Source organism: Oryctolagus cuniculus, chromosome 11 (assembly GCF_051225735.1).
Source record: "Oryctolagus cuniculus isolate XC-2025 breed Fujian yellow rabbit chromosome 11, ASM5122573v1, whole genome shotgun sequence".
Taxonomy (NCBI): domain Eukaryota; kingdom Metazoa; phylum Chordata; class Mammalia; order Lagomorpha; family Leporidae; genus Oryctolagus; species Oryctolagus cuniculus.
The window spans coordinates 120,822,008-120,838,494 of record NC_142877.1 but is presented as its reverse complement, the minus strand read 5'-3'; the positions used below and the strand labels follow the sequence as shown (position 1 = coordinate 120,838,494).

At 48.6% G+C, this 16,487-nt stretch overlaps 1 protein-coding gene and 1 long non-coding RNA gene across 13 annotated transcripts in view; one reads left to right on the top strand and one right to left on the bottom strand.

Annotated features, from left to right (window-relative positions):
• The window catches only part of LOC138844458 (uncharacterized), a 31,190-nt gene extending 15,017 nt beyond the window's left edge, over positions 1-16,173 (top strand). Inside the window, exons 2-3 of one of the 2 annotated variants that reach the window (XR_016216401.1) lie at positions 1,629-1,729; positions 3,249-16,173. This is a non-coding gene — a long non-coding RNA (uncharacterized LOC138844458). The remainder of the gene's footprint in view (positions 1-1,628; positions 1,730-3,248) is intronic. The other variant, XR_016216400.1, reaches the window with a different exon arrangement.
• Positions 1-16,487, bottom strand: part of PPARA (peroxisome proliferator activated receptor alpha) — a 69,997-nt gene that overhangs the window by 30,177 nt on the left and 23,333 nt on the right. The gene's annotated exons all lie outside the window — the stretch shown is intronic.

Genomic DNA, 16,487 nt, shown 5'->3' with positions numbered 1-16,487 from the left:
CTGATCCAACCTTGGCTGTCAAGGCCATTCAGGGAGTGAATCAGCAGATGGAAACTAACTTTCTCTCTGTATATAACTGTACCTTTCAAATAAGTAACTAAATCTTTAAAAATAAAATCTGTTTATGTGAGATAGAGAGAGAGGGAATCTTAGTCATTGGTTCACTCCCCAAATGCCTGCAATAGCCCCTGGTTGGCCAAATCTGGAAGCTCAGAACTCAGCACAGCTCTCCATATGGGTGGCAGCAGTCCAACTACTTGAGCCACCACTGCTGCCTCCCAGGGTCTGCACTGGGAGGAAGCTGGACTTGGGAGCAGAGCTGGGACTCAAACTCCTGGCATCTTAACTGTCAGGCAAACCCACGCCAGAGTTTTGACTGCAACCTGTCTAATGAAGTCCGGTGTGGAATTTTCCACTTTTGGCATCACATTGGTACTGAAAAAGTTCCAGGTTTGGGAATGCTTTGGATTTGTGGATCACCCTGTAGTATTTACTACTTCCATATCACTCTAAAACATTCCAAATCCAATCTCTCCTTTGAATTTTCTTAAAGTTTACAGTGACTTTTTAAATGCAATATTATCTTTATGGATAGTGATATCAAAACAATGAAGGAACACCTTCAAGTCTAGACACCTCTGTGTCTGCTGCAATCAATCTGAGTAAGCTGAAAAGCCTGTCCCAAGAATCAAAAGTCAATTGCAGGGGCCTGTGCTGTCACATAATAGTTTAAGCCTCCACCTGAAGTGCCAGCAGCCTGCATGGGTGCCAGTTCATGTCCTGGATGCTCCTCTGCCAATCCAGCTCTCTGCTGTGGCCTGGGAAAGCAGTAGAAGATGGCCCAAGTGCTTGCACCCTGCACCTGTGTGAGACCCAGAAGCAGCTCCTGGCTGATGGCTTTAGATCGGCCCAGCTCCAGCCATTGCAGCCATTTAGGGAGTGAATCAGTGGATGAAAGACCTTTCTCTCTGTCTCTCTATCTGTAACTCTACCTCTCAAATAAATAAATAAAATCTTTTTTTAAAAATGTGAACTGCAATGAAATCTGTATTTGTCACTCTACTCTGTGATCCTGGTTCAGAGATCACATTGACACATTCATTAGCCAGACTGCAGAGCAGCAGCCAGGGGTCAACAGCCTTTCCAGTTATGGAACCTCATGTGATACACATGGATCATGATGTTCCAGAACATGGAAGGCCCCCTGGCTTCTGGCAGGGATCTATCAGATACATGGCAGGCAACTTGATACAGCTGAGCCTTTTTCCGTGTGAAACTGATGGTCACCTTTGAGATAGGAGACTGTGCTTTATGAACTCACGAAACACGTGAGTATTCACCTGTGCTAACATCTGTGCTTACTGCTGGAGACCACAGATAATGTCAGCCTTGAAAAGACCCTTGGTTCAGAGCAATGAGGTGGAATTCTTATGTGTACATGTGTGTATGCAGCCTGCATGTTGTGTGTACATGTGTGTTCACACATGTTTGCATGCCAGTGTGTGTGTGTGTCTGTGTGAATAGGGCAAGAAGGCGGGGCAAGAAGGGTAATATTCTCTGAGTGTTCTCCTTGGGCCAGGCCCTCAGTAACCATTATGCTATTTTTTCTTTGATCTCCCCACTACCAGGGTGAAGTCGGGCTGGCAATACCAGGGCTTCAGAGAGGTGAGCAGCTTGCCCGGCTGGCAGGCAAGAGATACAGATGAGCAAACAGCTGTACAGCAGTGTGGTGAGTGCAGAGACCCTGGCAGGGTTGGGGTCTCCATAGAAGAAGGGACTGAATGTGAATCCTAAAAGGGGACAAGAAATTCCGCAGGGAACCCCAGCACAGATGAGGGCAGAGAGAACAGTGCACCTGCCTGGGTGGCCGCAGACATCACAGTGGCTGGGAAAGCTGGAAAGTCCACTCCCAGAGGTGCATGGGTCACATTCGTTGCATTACTAAGCCTTCATTGAAATTAAAAGCTTAGTGCTTCAACCTCTCGGTCAGCTCACACTTCTGTGGGTCAGCAAATCAGCAGCACTTGGCAGCATGGGCCTCCTGTTGGTCTGGCCTGGAGTAATTCACGTAGCTGTGGTCATGTGGCAGTTCAGCCATGGTTGGCTGGTCTGACATGGCCCAGGCACAGCCTGGCAGCCAATGCCAGCTGCCCATTGGGCTTTTTGCACCACACGGTCTATCATCTTCACTGACCAGACAGCAGCAGTTTTCCAGGAGGGGAAAGTGGACCCTGAAGGTCATCCGCCAATTCCACGGGCCAAGGGCAGCACAGACCCAGGGGTGGGGTGAGAGACTCTACCTCTTGAGGGGAGGAGCCTTGGAGGAGTGGTGACAGTTATTGCTCCACCCCAGGGGGCAGTGAGCAGAGATGGACCTGCAGAGGGGAGAGGCTGGCAGTGCCAGCCGGGCACAGCGTGATTCACCAGGCTGGAAGGTGGACTTCACCCCCAAGTAGTAAGGAGCCCTGAGGGCAGCTAAGAGAGAGCGCAGGCTGATAAGACTCACGTTAGACTGTCATAGTGACGGGGCGGGGGGAAGGACTCCAAGAAACAGCCCAGGAAGCTGCAAGGATGCCTGCAGAGCTGAGACGGGATGCAGAGTTGCCTGCCTCAGGGGCATGGGGCAGTCCCAGATGAGCACATGTGGAGGCTGAGGTACTGGGGCAAGAGCTGATGCCATGAACTCCAGAACAGAGCAGAGCCAGGTTCAAGGAGGTGGGGAGACGAAGAGTTCAGTCTCCAACAAGTGTTCAGGGAACCTGAGGGGCAGATGGTGCAGCCTCTACAGCGTCCACGCTCCCAGCAACTGCCTCCACATCCCAGAGCATGCAAGTCCCTCCTCCCCACTCATGGGGAAGGTGATGCCGTGGCCTGGAAAACATCACCACGCTTCTTTGGACCTCAGTGTTCATAACTGTGCATTGGGGCTGATCTGCTACATGGCAGGGTTGTGGTGAATGTTTGTGGGTCAATGGGCACAATGTGTTGCTCCTTCCTTCCCAAGAATCCTTGCTCCCCACGGTCCCCAGCTCATGCCTTCATCTTTTAAAAAAAATGTTGTTGATTTGAAAGGCAGACAGAGAGAGAGAGAGAGAGACAGAGAATTTTCAATCCAGTGGTTCACGCCCCAAATGCCAGCAACAGCCAGGGCTGGGCTTAGGCTGAAGCCAGAAGCCAGGAACTCCATCCTGGTCTCCCATGTGGGTGACAGGGGCCCAGCCACTTGAGCCATCATTGTCTGCTTTCAGGGGGTGCGTCAACAAGAAGCTGGACCTGATGCAGACACACCACATGCAGCTTCACCGCCACACCAATTCCCACCCCTTCACCCCCTCTTCATCCTGCTCCCCTCCCTGCCTGGCTGGTCTTGCCCAAACTAAAACATCACAAAGGCAAACCCAGGCCTCATCCGAGCATTACACAAAACCGTCGAACAAACAGGACCAGAAAGGGCAGGGGCAAGGAAAACAAGATTTATGCTAGACCTTCCAAGTAACCAGGAAAAAATACCCGAGTCATGTGAAGACTTCAGGTCACTGAGACAAGTTGACACAGTGTGGATGAGTGACTCAAGGTGACTGACGGCTCCCTGCCTGCAAACACAAGTCAGTCGTCGGGTCTAGCTTCTCGAAGCGAAGTATGCGGTGGCCTCCAGGAAGGAGAAGAGTCCTTCCCCTTTATCCTTGACCTCCAGGAGCCAGCTCAATGGGAAGCCAAATCCACTCAAGACCAAGAGTGATGAGGAAGGCAGGACAGTCACTCCTGGTGCACAATCATAGCTGGAGGCCAGTTGGGGTTTTATGGCTTCAGGAAGTAGATAAAGAGATGGGTCCATTTCTTAAGCTTCCTTCAGTTTTCAGATTAAGCCAAATGGGGCTGTATTTTGCCAACGCAGACAAGTTCTGAACACATTTCCACCTCTTCAAGATGTGAGGAAGGCAGCATCACAGAGAAAAGGGTCACCTGGGAACTGGGAACCCACTTTCCTTTGGCCATTCTAATGGGCAGGTATGGTATCCTACCAGTGCTGGGGAAGCTGTGGACACTGGCAGGGGGTTGGCAGATTTCATTACATTGCTTGCATGACTAGGGAGAATTTTCATATGCTTATTTGTTATGTGTGTATCTTCTTTGGTGACACATCTGTTCAAATATTTTCCCACATAAAAAACTGGGTTGGAGTGGACATTTGGTGTAGTAGTTAATATACTGGTTAAGACACCTGCATCCCATATTGGTGCCCTGGTTTGATTCCTGAGTCTTGCTCCCAATTCCAGCTTCCCACTAATGCAGGTAGCAGGGGGTGGCTCAAGTAGTTGGGTCTCTGTTTCCACCCTAAGGAGCCTGGATTGAGTTCACAGTTTCTGGCTCCAGTCCTGTTCCCAGCTCTGGCTGTTGTGGACATCTGGGGAATGAATCAGCAGGTGGGAACTCTCTCTCCGTGGGGCTCCATCTCTCAAATAAATAAAATTTAAAAATAAAATGGATTCTTTTTCAAAGAGATTTTTAAAGATTTATTTATTTATTTATTTGAAAAGCAGAGTGACACACAGAGACAGAGTGAGCATTTCCATTTGGTGGTTCACTCCCCAAATGGCCACAATGACCAGGGCTGGCACAGACTGAAGCCAGGAGCCTGGAACTCCATCCAGGTCTTCCATAAGGGTGGCAGGGACCCAAGTACTTGGGCAATCCTCTGCTGCTTTCCCAGGAGCATTAGAAGGGAGCAGCCGGGACATAAACAGCACTCATATGGATACCAGCATCAAAGGTAGCGTCTTAACCACAAAGATGCCCCATTTCTTTGTTTTAAATTGTTATTTATTTTCATTCTATTTGAAAGAGAGGGAGGGAGGGAGACAGACAGCAGAAAGAAAGAAATATCTTTTATCTACTGACTTCCTCCCTAACTAGGGCTGGACCAGGCCAAACCAGGAGCCTGGAACTCAAGGCAGGTCTCCCAGGTTAGCAGAGAGGGACCCAAGTACTTGAGTCTCATCTTCTGCCTCCAGGGGGTGCATAGCAGGAAGCTGGATTGGAAGTGGAGCCAGGATTTGATTCCAGGCACGGACATGGGATGCAGGCACCCCAAGTGGCAGCTTGACCCGCTGCCCATATGGGATGCTTTTGCTGTAGGTGGCAGATTTACCCAATACGTCACAGTGCTGGCCCCATAGATACGCAGTTTTTATCTTCATCTAGTCAAAAATATTTTCTAAATTCCTTTTTGACTTCTTTACTCATGAGTTATTTGGAAGTATGTCAGTTTTCAAATAGTTGGTGATTTTCTAGAATGTTTATTATACTAGTTTAATTTCATCAGGGTCAGAGAAGAAGCTTTATATGACCTGATTTTTTAAAAAATTACTGAGACTTATTTTACGGCTCATATAATGGTCTATATTGGCAGGTTTCTGCATGCACTTAAGAAGACTGTTCTTGGCCAGCGCCGTGGCTCACTTGGCTAATCCTCTGCCTGCGGTGCCGGCACCCTGGTTCTAGTCCCGGTTGGGGTGCCAGATTCTGTCCTGGTTGCTCCTCTTCCAGTCCAGCTCTCTGCTGTGGCCCGGGAGTGCAGTGGAGGATGGCCCGAGTGCTTGGGCCCTGCACCCACATGGGAGACCAGGATAAGTACCTGGCTCTTGGCTTCAGATTGGCGCAGCACCGGCCACAGTGGCCATTTTGGGGTGAACCAACGGAAGGAAGACCTTTCTCTCTGTCTCTTTCTCTAACTCTGCCTGTCCAAAAAAAAAAAAAAAAAAAAGAGTGTTCTTTATCTAACTGCCATTCAGATCAGGTGGGTGATACTGTTCTTTGTTCTCCATCTTTGCTCCATATCTGTATTTGTGCTACGACTCTGACTATACCCATGCACTTATTTCTTCCTGTGCGTTTACCAGGTTCTGCTTGCTGTATTTAAAGTTCTGTTATTCAATACATATACTTTCAGGATTGTTAAACACTCCCAATGAATTGATCCCACTATTTCTTCAGATATTTTTCTCTGTCTCTCCTCTTGTGCTTTAGGGTCTCCACTTATACATAGCTTAGGCTGCTTAAAGTTATTCCATGGTTCAATGATACAGTTTACATTTTTTTTTTTTGACAGGCAGAGTGGATAGTGAGAGAGAGAGACAGAGAGAAAGGTCTTCCTTTGCCATTGGTTCACCCTCCAATGGCCGCCATGGCTGGCGCTCTGCGGCCGGAGCACCGCGCTGATCCAAAGGCAGGAGCCAGGTGCTTCTCCTGGTCTCCCATGCGGGTGCAGGGCCCAAGCACTTGGGCCATCCTCCACTGCACTCCCTGGCCACAGCAGAGAGCTGGCCTGGAAGAGGGGCAACCAGGACAGAATCGGGCGCCCCGACCGGGACTAGAACCCGGTGTGCCGGTGCCGCTAGGTGGAGGATTAGCCTGTTGAACCGCGGCGCCGGCCACAATTTACATTTTTAAAAATTCCTTTTTCTTTGTGTATTGCATTTTTAAAAGATTGATTGATTGATTGATTTACTTACTTACTTGAAAGTTACAGTTACTGGGGCCAATGCTGTGGCATAGTGGGTGAAGCTGCTGCCTGCAATGCCGGCATCCCATATGGGTGCTGGTTTGAGTCCTGGCTGCTCTACTTCCGATCCAGCTCTCAGCTATGGCCTAGGAAAGCAATGGAGGATGGCCTGGGTCCTTGGGCCCCTGCATCCACATGGGAGACCTGGAGGAAGCTCCTGGCTCCTGCTTTCGGATTGGCACAACTCCATCCATTGTGGCCATCTGGGGAATAAATCAGCAGATGGAAGACCTCTCTCTCTTTCTCTCTCTGTGTCTTCCTCTGCCTCTCTGTAACTCTGCCTTTCAAATAAATAAATCTTTTTTTAAAAAAGTCAGAGTTACAGAGGAGAGGCAGAGGCACAGGCAGTGAGAGAGAGAGAGAGAGAGAGAGAGAGAGAGAGAGAGAGAGAAAGAGATCTTCCATCCACTGGTTCACTCCCCATATGGGTACAACAGTCAGGACTGGGCCAGGCTGAAGCCAGGAGCTTCATCTGGGTCTCCCACATGGGTGCAGGGGCCCAAGCACTTGAGCCATCTTCAATGGCTTTCCTAGAGCCATTAGCAGGAGCTGGATTGGAAGTGGGGCAGCCGAGACTCAACTGGCACCCATATGGAATGGCAGGGCTGCAGGTGGCAGCTTTACCCATTCTGCCACAGCACCAGCCCCTGTGTGTTTCATTTTAAATAGTTTCTGTTACCAAGCCTCAAGTGCACTCATTATTTCTTCTGCAACTTCGGCTCTGCTGCTCATCCTATCCAGCATATTTTTAGTCTCAGAGGTTACCATTGTCATGTCTGCCTCTTTCTTCTGTTATATCTTCCAGGTGTCCACTTAACTTTTAGAACACCTGAAATACAATCATGACAACTCTCTCAGTGGACATGTCTGCTAAGTGCAGTCTCCACACAGGCCTGGGTAGCTTTGGCTCACTGACTTTTCTCCTCCTCCTGAGTCCTCCTTTGCTGCTCCTCTGCCTGCCCAGTAATCTCTGGTTAGATGCAGATATAGTGATTTTTGCCTTGTCTGCTGCTAGATAGTTCTGTATCCCCATAAATGTTTTTGAGCTTTGTTCTGGGCTGGAGTTAAAAACCTGGGGGACACCCGGATTCTTTGTATCTTGCTTTTGAGAACAGACAGGCTGGACACTGGCCAGGCACTGTCTGGCATCATTCTTCCCCACTACTAAGTCAAGAGCCTTCTGACTTAGTTCCCTTCCAAGTGTGAGTGTGTCGGGAACAGCAGCCAGCAACAGGCGCTGGCCCCAGCCGGGGGTGGCACAGACGTTGTCCTGTCCCAGGATAGATTTCCTTGAAACCTCTCGCGGGTTCTCTTCCTGGCCTCAAGTGGTTTTGCTCACACACGTGTACCTGTCAGTATGTGGCGGGTCCCTTCAGGCTCTTGCTGGCTGGCTTTCTCCTCTCACGCTGCATCTGGGTATTTGTGTTCGTCTACTACTCCAGCTCTGTCTCCTCACCGGAGGGTCTGCCAAACGGCCCCATTTGCCCCACCCTGCACCGTGGCCTGAAGTCTCTCAGCCATGCCCTCGCCTTCTGCACTCCTTCTCGCCACCCTCAGTGCCTCTCGCTGCCTCAAGCCCAGGGTCACACATGGTTATCTGGAGCTTCATCGTCTCAGGCAGGAAGGCAAATGGGTCCCTGCTACTCCACTGAGGGCAGAGGGGCTGGCTGTTTTCTCAGCACAGCCTAAGGAGGCCACAAGGCCAGGGCCAGGGCTCCTCCATCCATGTCAGTCCACTCCCTTCTGATGGACACAAACAGCTCTAGTCTCCTTTAATACCGTCTACAACTTCAAAACAAGTAACAGTTACACTAAACTTCTAGCACTGTTTTTTTTTTTTTTTTTTTTTTTTAAGTTTCCGAGACATACGAGAATAGACATCTACTGGCTTACTTGCCAAATACCTGCAATGTTGGGGCTGGGCCAGGCCAACACCAGGTGCCAGGAAACTCAATCCTAGGTCTCCCATGTGGGTGGCAAGAACCCAACCACCTGAGCCATCACCGTTGTGTTGGTAGGGAGCTGGCATCATGAGGCAGGGTTGGGAATCAAACCCATGCACTCCGATAATGGGATGCAAGCATCTTATTTGGCATCTTAATCGCTAGGCCTAACTCCTGCCCTAGACTATACTTCCAAAATCCACTGTATCCTCAGAGATCCCAATATACTTCCTTGGGTATAAACCTATGACTCTAACACAAGAGGTCTAGAAAAAGTTCATAGAAATGTGTATTGTGAAAAAATATTAATGATTTTTTGGCATCAAAATGAAATTACCTTTTAATCCCATTTTTCTATGAGCTTTTTCCTTGGGTTGACATCTGAGGTCCTGATACAGCTCCTTATGTAAAAGCAGCAGTCTTTTTTTTTCTTACAGTATTTATTTATTTATTGAGAGGCAGAAAGAGAGCATGTCCCCATCTGCTGGTTCACTCCCCCAATGTCTGCAACAGCCAGAAATAGACTGGCCACACTCAGAGCTAGGAACTCAATCTAGGTCTCCCAGGTAGGCATCCAACTACTTGAGCCATCACTGCTGTCCCCCAGGGTCTGCGTTAGCAGGAAGCTGGAATTGAGGGTGGAGCTGGACATCAAATCCTACACTTTCATGGGAGATGCAACATCTTAACCAGCCAAGTGCCCATCTGATCCAGCCAAGAGGGAGACACTCACTTGTCTCCCTCAGATCCTCAAATCCCGGCTGCAGCTCCGCACTGTGAGCTGGGCCCAAACTCGGGTTTATCAAGAATATGTAAGGTTGTTTCGAGTTCATTTTGAATCTAGGAGGACAGGCCACCAAGCTTTCACATAAAATGAAGTCCTGAACAGAGACAATGGGAGGACTGACGAGTGGGTAACAAAACAGCAAAGGAAGGACGCCTAGGCTTCCAAACAGGCTGTTTTTAAAATGCTAAAAGGGAGGCCAGCATGGTGGCGTAGTAGGTTAATCCTCTGCCTGCTGCGCCAGAGTCCCATATGGGTTCTGGTTCTAGTCCCGGCTGCTCCTCTTCCCATCCAGCTCTCTGCTGTGGCCTGGGATAGCAGTGGAGGATGGCCCAGGTCCCTGGGTCCCTGTTACCTGCATGGGAGACCAGGAGGAAGCTCCTGGCTCCTGGCTTCGGATCAGCACGGCTCTGGCCATTGCAGCCATTTGGAGAGTGACCCAACGGAAGGAAGACCTTTCTGTCTGTCTCTCTCTCGCTCGCTCACTCACTATCTGTAACTCTACCTGTCAAATAAATAAATAAAATCTTTTTAAAAATAAAATGCTAAAAGGATCACCTAATTATAAAAGAATTCATCTACCAGGAGACCGATGATCCTACATGTACCAAACAATAAAATCACAAGCTATAGAAAGCAAACAGGGACAGAAAGGAGAAAGGACCATACCCACAATGAGAGCTGGGGACTTTACCATCATCTGCTAGCAGTCACCAGAGAGACAGTGAGGTAAGAGCAGATCTGAAGACCCCTACAAACCCGTGGGATCTGGTCAAGGAGAAGAGCCTCTCCACTACTGTCTCAATATCTGTGTCCCCTCTAAATTCCTGTGCTGAAGTCCTTCCCCACTAAGGTGCTGGTATCAGGAGGTGGCTCTCTGGGAGATGGCGAGATGATGAAGGTGCAGCCCCTATGAGTAGGATCAGTGCTCTTATAAAAGATGCCCCAGCGGCAGGTGTGGTGGTACAGCACGTTTCTGGGATCAAGTCCCAGCTCCGCTTCTGAATTCATTTCCTTTTAATGTGCACCACGGAAGGTGGTAGGTGATGGCTCAAGGACTTGGGTTCCTGCCATACACATGGGAGACCCTGATGGGAGCTCCTGGCTTTGACTGGCCCAGCCCTGGCTGTTGCAAGCATTTTGGGAGTGAACCAGTGGATCAGTCTCTCTCTCTCCCTCTCTCCCTTTCAAATAACAAAGAAAGAAACTTTAGAAAACAACACAAGGGACTGGGGCTGTCGTTCAGTAGGTTAAGCTGCCACCTGCGATTGCTGGCATAACATACGGAAGTGCTGTTTTACTTCTGATCCAGCTCCCTGCTAATGCACCCAAGGAAAGCAGCAGATGATGGCCCAAGTTCTTGGACCCTTGCATCCACAAGAGAGATCCAGATAGTGTTCCAGGTTCCTAGTTTCCGCCTGGCCCAGCCCTACCTATTGTAGCCATTTGGGGAATGAACCAGCAGATCGCAAATCTCTGTCTTTCCCTCTCTCTCTATTGCTCTGCCTTTCAAAATAAATAAATAAATGAAATTTTAAAAAAGATTTATTTATTTGGAAGGGAGGGAGGGGAGAGAGAGAGAGAGAGAGATAGAGAATGAATGAGAATCTTCTGAAGCCAGGAGGCAGGAACTTCTTCTGAGTGTCCTACGTGAGTGCAGGGCCCAAGCCCTTGAGCTATCCTCTACTGCTTTGCCCAGGCACATCAGCAGGGAGCTGGATCAGACTAGGACTCAAACTGGTACCCATGTGGGATGCCGGTGCTACAGACAGCAGCTTAACCTGCTCTGCCACAGTGCTAGCCCCATAAATATTTTTTAAATACTTATTTATTCATTTGAAAGGCACAGTTACAGAGAGGCAGAGAGAGAGAGGTCTTCCATCTGCTGGTTTACTCCCCAGATGGCCGGAATGGCCAGAGCTAAGCCAATCTGAAGCCAGGACACAGGAACTTCTTCTGAGTCTCCCATGTGAGTGCAAGGGCCAAAAGACTTGGGCCATTTTCTACTGCTTTCCCAGGCCATAGCAGAGATCTGGATCAAAAGAGGAGCAGCCAGGACTCAAACTAGTGTATTTAATGCTTACAACAGAGAAGATGCAAGGTCTCAAAACACTGATCCAAGTTCGTATCTCAGGAAACTGGGAAAAGAAGAGCAAAGGAAACCTAAAGCCAGGAGAAGGGAGGAAATAATAAAGACAGGAGCAGTGATGCATGACACTGAAATCAGGAAAATAATAACCCAATCAATAAAACAAACAGCTGGGTTTTCTATAAAAAATAATAAAATTGATAAATCTCCAAGACTGGTAAAAATAAAGAGACAAGATACAAATCATCAAATGTCTGATTTTGTTCCTATATCCTGAATGAAATTATCTCAATACAGTTTCTGCAAGCAGTAAAAGTTTAATAAGGAACCACTACAAATAATGTTAGGCTCATTAGCTCAACAAACAAGAAGCAGAACAATTCCTCAAAAATGAAAAACTACCCAGACTTAACCAAGACGAAATAAATAATCTTAACATTACTAGAATGATGATTTAAAAAATTGAGATGATGACTTAAAATCTTCTAAAAAAGAAATTTCTAGGATCAGCCAGTTTCAAATATTTAAAGAATCAGCACCATGACAATTTCTATGATCTCCTCTCAAAAAAATAAAGAGGAAGAAGTACTTCCCAATTTATTTTCATGAAGTTGGTATTGCTCTGATACCAAAACCAGACAATACCAGTACAAAAAGATAGAAAGCAGACTGACATTGCCTGTGAGCTTAGGTATAAAAATCTTCAACAGGGGGGCCAGTGCTGTGGCACAGTGGGTAAAGATGCTGCCTGCAGTGCCAGCATCCTGTATGGGCATCAGTTCGAGTCCCAGTTGCTCCACTTCCAATCTAGCTCTCTGCTGTGGCCTGGGAAAGCAGTAGAAGATGGCCCAAGTCCTTGGGCCCCTGCACTCCTGGTTCCTGGCTTCAGATGGGTACAGCTCTGACATTGGGAGTGAACCAGTGGATGGAAGACCTCTCTCTCTCCTTCTCTCTGCCTCTCTCTAACTCTACCTTTCAAATAAATAAATAAATAAATCTTTTTAAAAAATCTTCAACAAAACATTATCAGCTCAAATCCAACAATGTACAAGAGGGATTATACACCACGGTAAGTGTACAGTAAGACTGACTCCAGGTCTGCAAGGCAGACTAAATTAGAAAGTTAATCAGTGGAAGCTGCCACATCAACAGACTAAAGGAGAGAAATCATGTGATCATATTAATCGGTATAGAAAAAGTACTTGACAAATATCTAATAGCTCCCTGTTCCTCAGCCACAATAAAAGCTCTCAGTGAGTTTGGAATAGAGAAGATCATCCTCAACTTGACAAAGAACTTCTACAAAAACCTACAGCTAACATTACACTCAGTGAGAAAGCACTGAGTGTTCTCCTGCTAAGACACAGAGAGAGCTTCCATCCGCTGGTTCATTCTCCAAAGGCCTGCCATGGCTGAGGCTGGGCTGGTCCAAAGCCAGGAGGAGCCATTCAATCCAGGTCTGCTACATGAATGGCAGTGAGTCCAGTACTTGGGCCATCACCTGCTGCCTCCCAGGGTACACATTATCAGGAAGCTAGAATGGGAAACAGAGCTGGGTCTCAAACCCAGGTACTCCAAGTAGCGTGGGATGTGGGCATCTAAAGTGGCATCTAACTGTTGTGCCCAATGCCTGCCCCCGAACTGTACAGTTTAAGTGGTATATGGATTACAGCTCAATAGAGCTATTTTAAACAAAGCAACATTTACAAAGAAAACTAGCACACAAACGTTCACAGCAACTTAACTCATAATAATCCCAAACTGGAAACAACCTCAACATCCTCCAGTGAGCGACTGTTGAACACATTCTGGTCCATTCACACCATGGACTATGACCCAGCAACAAAAAGGAACCACCACAAATGCACCCAACAACTCGGGTGGATCACATAGGAATTACTCTGAAGGAAACAAATCCAACCCCCAAAATCAGACTGCATGATTCAACAGGAAACATCTCGAAATGAGAAAAATAATAGAAACAGAGAAAAGATTAATGGTTGCCAAAGTTAAGGAAGGTGTAGGGTGGAAAGGAAGTCACTGAGGCTATTAGATATCACCCTAAGGCATCATGGGTGAGGGGCTGTTCTGTATCTTGACCGGATCTATGTGAATACCCCGGCTGTGACACTCCACTCTCTTTGTGAGATGTTGCCACAATGGAGACTGGATACAGTGTGGTGGAATGAGAAGGCTGTGCCAAGGTGGCACTGGCAAGCAAGCATCAGTTACTCAGGAATGGCTTCAGAACGAATCCACAGCAACATCTAGAACCAACGTGACAGATGGCATGTCCGATTGGCAAGGTCCCCCCTTGATTTCAGCAAGTAGGCCCCTCAGTGTTTCGTGTGCTGTTCGGTTCTGTGAGGGGGAGCACAGAACCCCCTCCTACGCCCCTTTCCTTGTCCTTGTCCTCAGTCGAAGTGATCCCAGGTTAGGCACACACCGCCCAGAAGTGTAACACCGCTTCTCAGCTCCTCCTTTTCCTTTTGGTTCACCCAGGAATTCACATAAGGGACTGATCATCCCAGAATTTGGAACCAAGTCATCTTCCCTCACTCAAGAGAGGTGACGCTCCGGAGACACCGTGTGGGCATACAGCCTTGACCTAATGAATCAAGGAAGTCCCCCACTAAGTACAGGACATACTTAAGATCTGATACACCACTGTCTGTTCATCTAATGTAGGGAACCCCCTGCATAATGCCATCAGCTGCTGAGGTGCTAGGAATTTGTTTTGTTATGGAAGCAGTGCTGTGGGTGTCTTTCCTTTGGCTAGAGTTGGTGTGGTGTGCTGCTCTTAAGTGCTCAAACATGGGAAAGATATCCTCCTCTCAGAAGCCCACACAGATTACCAAACATAATGAATCTGTGAATGATAAGAGCCTGTCACTCCAGGACGCTGCCTCACAGGTAACAGTTGATGACTTGAGGAGAGAGAGCTCTGACAGTGAAAATGACATGACAGCAGACAACGCAGCAGTGCATAGTCAGCCACCCCCCAAATACCCATGGGATGAACTTAGACAACCTCGAGGTGATAACCATGCGAGGTCATCCCATCCGCACCTAGGGAGGATCCCCACATCTATGGCAGTCCCCGGGCACCCCAGGCTCTCAGGGCAGCCATTAGACCCCCATCCCACCTGCATGTTTGCCTTTAATGTTGGAGCAAATGCAGAATTCAGGCCCAAGATACCAAGGCCCGTAGAAAGGCTTCTGCTAACCAAAAGCTGAGGATATACCTGTGTCTTTCCAGAGACTGCGGGACAGCCCATTTGGGTACCAGCTAGAAACATCAAGCCTGCAACTGACAGTCAACCAGAACCAGCTGAACAAGACTGAGAGTCCACCTTGTTAGTGGACACAGCTGCTACCGATTGTCAAGCTGCTGCCCTATCATCCTGCCCTGAGAGACTGCCCATAGCCACATCCACTACTGCTTTATACCCCACTTAGCTCTGGTAAGCCACTCAAACGGCCCACAGCCTGCGTGTGGTCACAGCATTCCTGATTACATTTGTTCCTCATTCCTACCCAAATCTGAGCAAGCACTCCTGTGGTTTCCCATTTTGAGGACTGGTTAGTCAATGATGGGTAAGTTCCCCTGGGGGACAACCTAAGACAGGCACAGCCACGTATGGAACCACATGGAAATGGGGTCGACAATGGTATGGCCAAGGATCATACCTCCCGTTGCTCAAAAATAAATGAAAAGGGGGAAATGTGGTGGAATGAGAAGGCCGTGCCAAGGTGGCACTGGCAAGCAAGCATCAGTTACTCAGAAATGGCTTCAGAACCCACCTGGCAAAGGAGCCTGCCTGGCAATAGGCAGTGATTGGTTACGACATAAACCGCTCCTTGACTGGATTGGCTGCCTTGGCTATATAAGCTGCTGCATCAACTGAACTAAACGAGTCTGCAAGCTGCTCACCTCTAGCCCACTTTCACCTGACTCCCAGTATCTGTGTTGTGACTCTGTGCCTCTTGCCCCCATCTTGCTTCTCTCAGAACGAATCCACAGCAACAATAGAGTATTGCAGATATCTCTGCATTCATTCATTCATTCGAGAGGCAGAGAGACACAGAGCTCCCGCCTGCTGGTCCACTCCTCAGATGCCCACAATGGCTGGTGTCAGACCAGGCTGAAGCCAAGAGCCAGAAACAATCCAGGCAGCCCACAAAAGGTGGCAGGGACCCAAGTACTTGAACCATCACCAGATGCATCCCATGGTGTGCATTAATGGGAAGTTAGAATCAGGAATGGAGTTGAGACTTACACTCAGGAACACCCACATGAGATGTAGGTACCCAAGCAACATCTTAAGAACTACACCAGATGCCTGTTCCAGGACCGTGGCCATCAAAGCCCCTGGGCCAGGCGCCTGCCCCTTGTAGTATGTAGTAAAGCTGCATGTGATTTTTTTTTTTTTTTTTACAGGCAGAGTAGACAGAGAGACAGAGAGAAAGGTCTTCCTTTGCCGTTGGTTCACCCTCCAATGGCTGCCGCGGCTGGCGCACTGTGGCCGGTGCACCGCACTGATCCGAAGGGAGGAGCCAGGTGCTTCTCCTGGTCTGCCATGCGGGTGCAGGGCCCAAGCACTTGGGCCATCCTCCACTGCACTCCCTGGCCACAGCAGAGAGCTGGCCTGGAAGAGGGGCAACCGGGACAGAATCTGGCGCCCTGACTGGGACTAGAACCTGGTGTGCTGACGTCACTAGGCGGAGGATTAGCCTAGTGAGCCGCGGCGCCAGCCTGCATGTGATCTTACAACCATCTCAGAATTGTTAAGAATTTAATTAAAAAATAGAATTTAATTTTAGAAAAAGTGCCTAGAGGAAGGTAAAAGAGGAATGATATTTTACGAACAAGTGATCTGCTACCCATGTGTTCTGATCTGCTTTCAGAATCCAAACATGGGGCCGGCGCCGCGGCTCACTTGGCTAATCCTCTGCCTTGTGGCGCTGGCACACTGGGTTCTAGACCCGGTGGGGGCGCCGGATTCTGTCCCGGTTGCCCCTCTTCCAGGCCAGCTCTCTGCTGTGGCCAGGGAGTGCAGTGGAGGATGGCCCAAGTGCTTGGGCCCTGCACCCGCATGGGAGACCAGG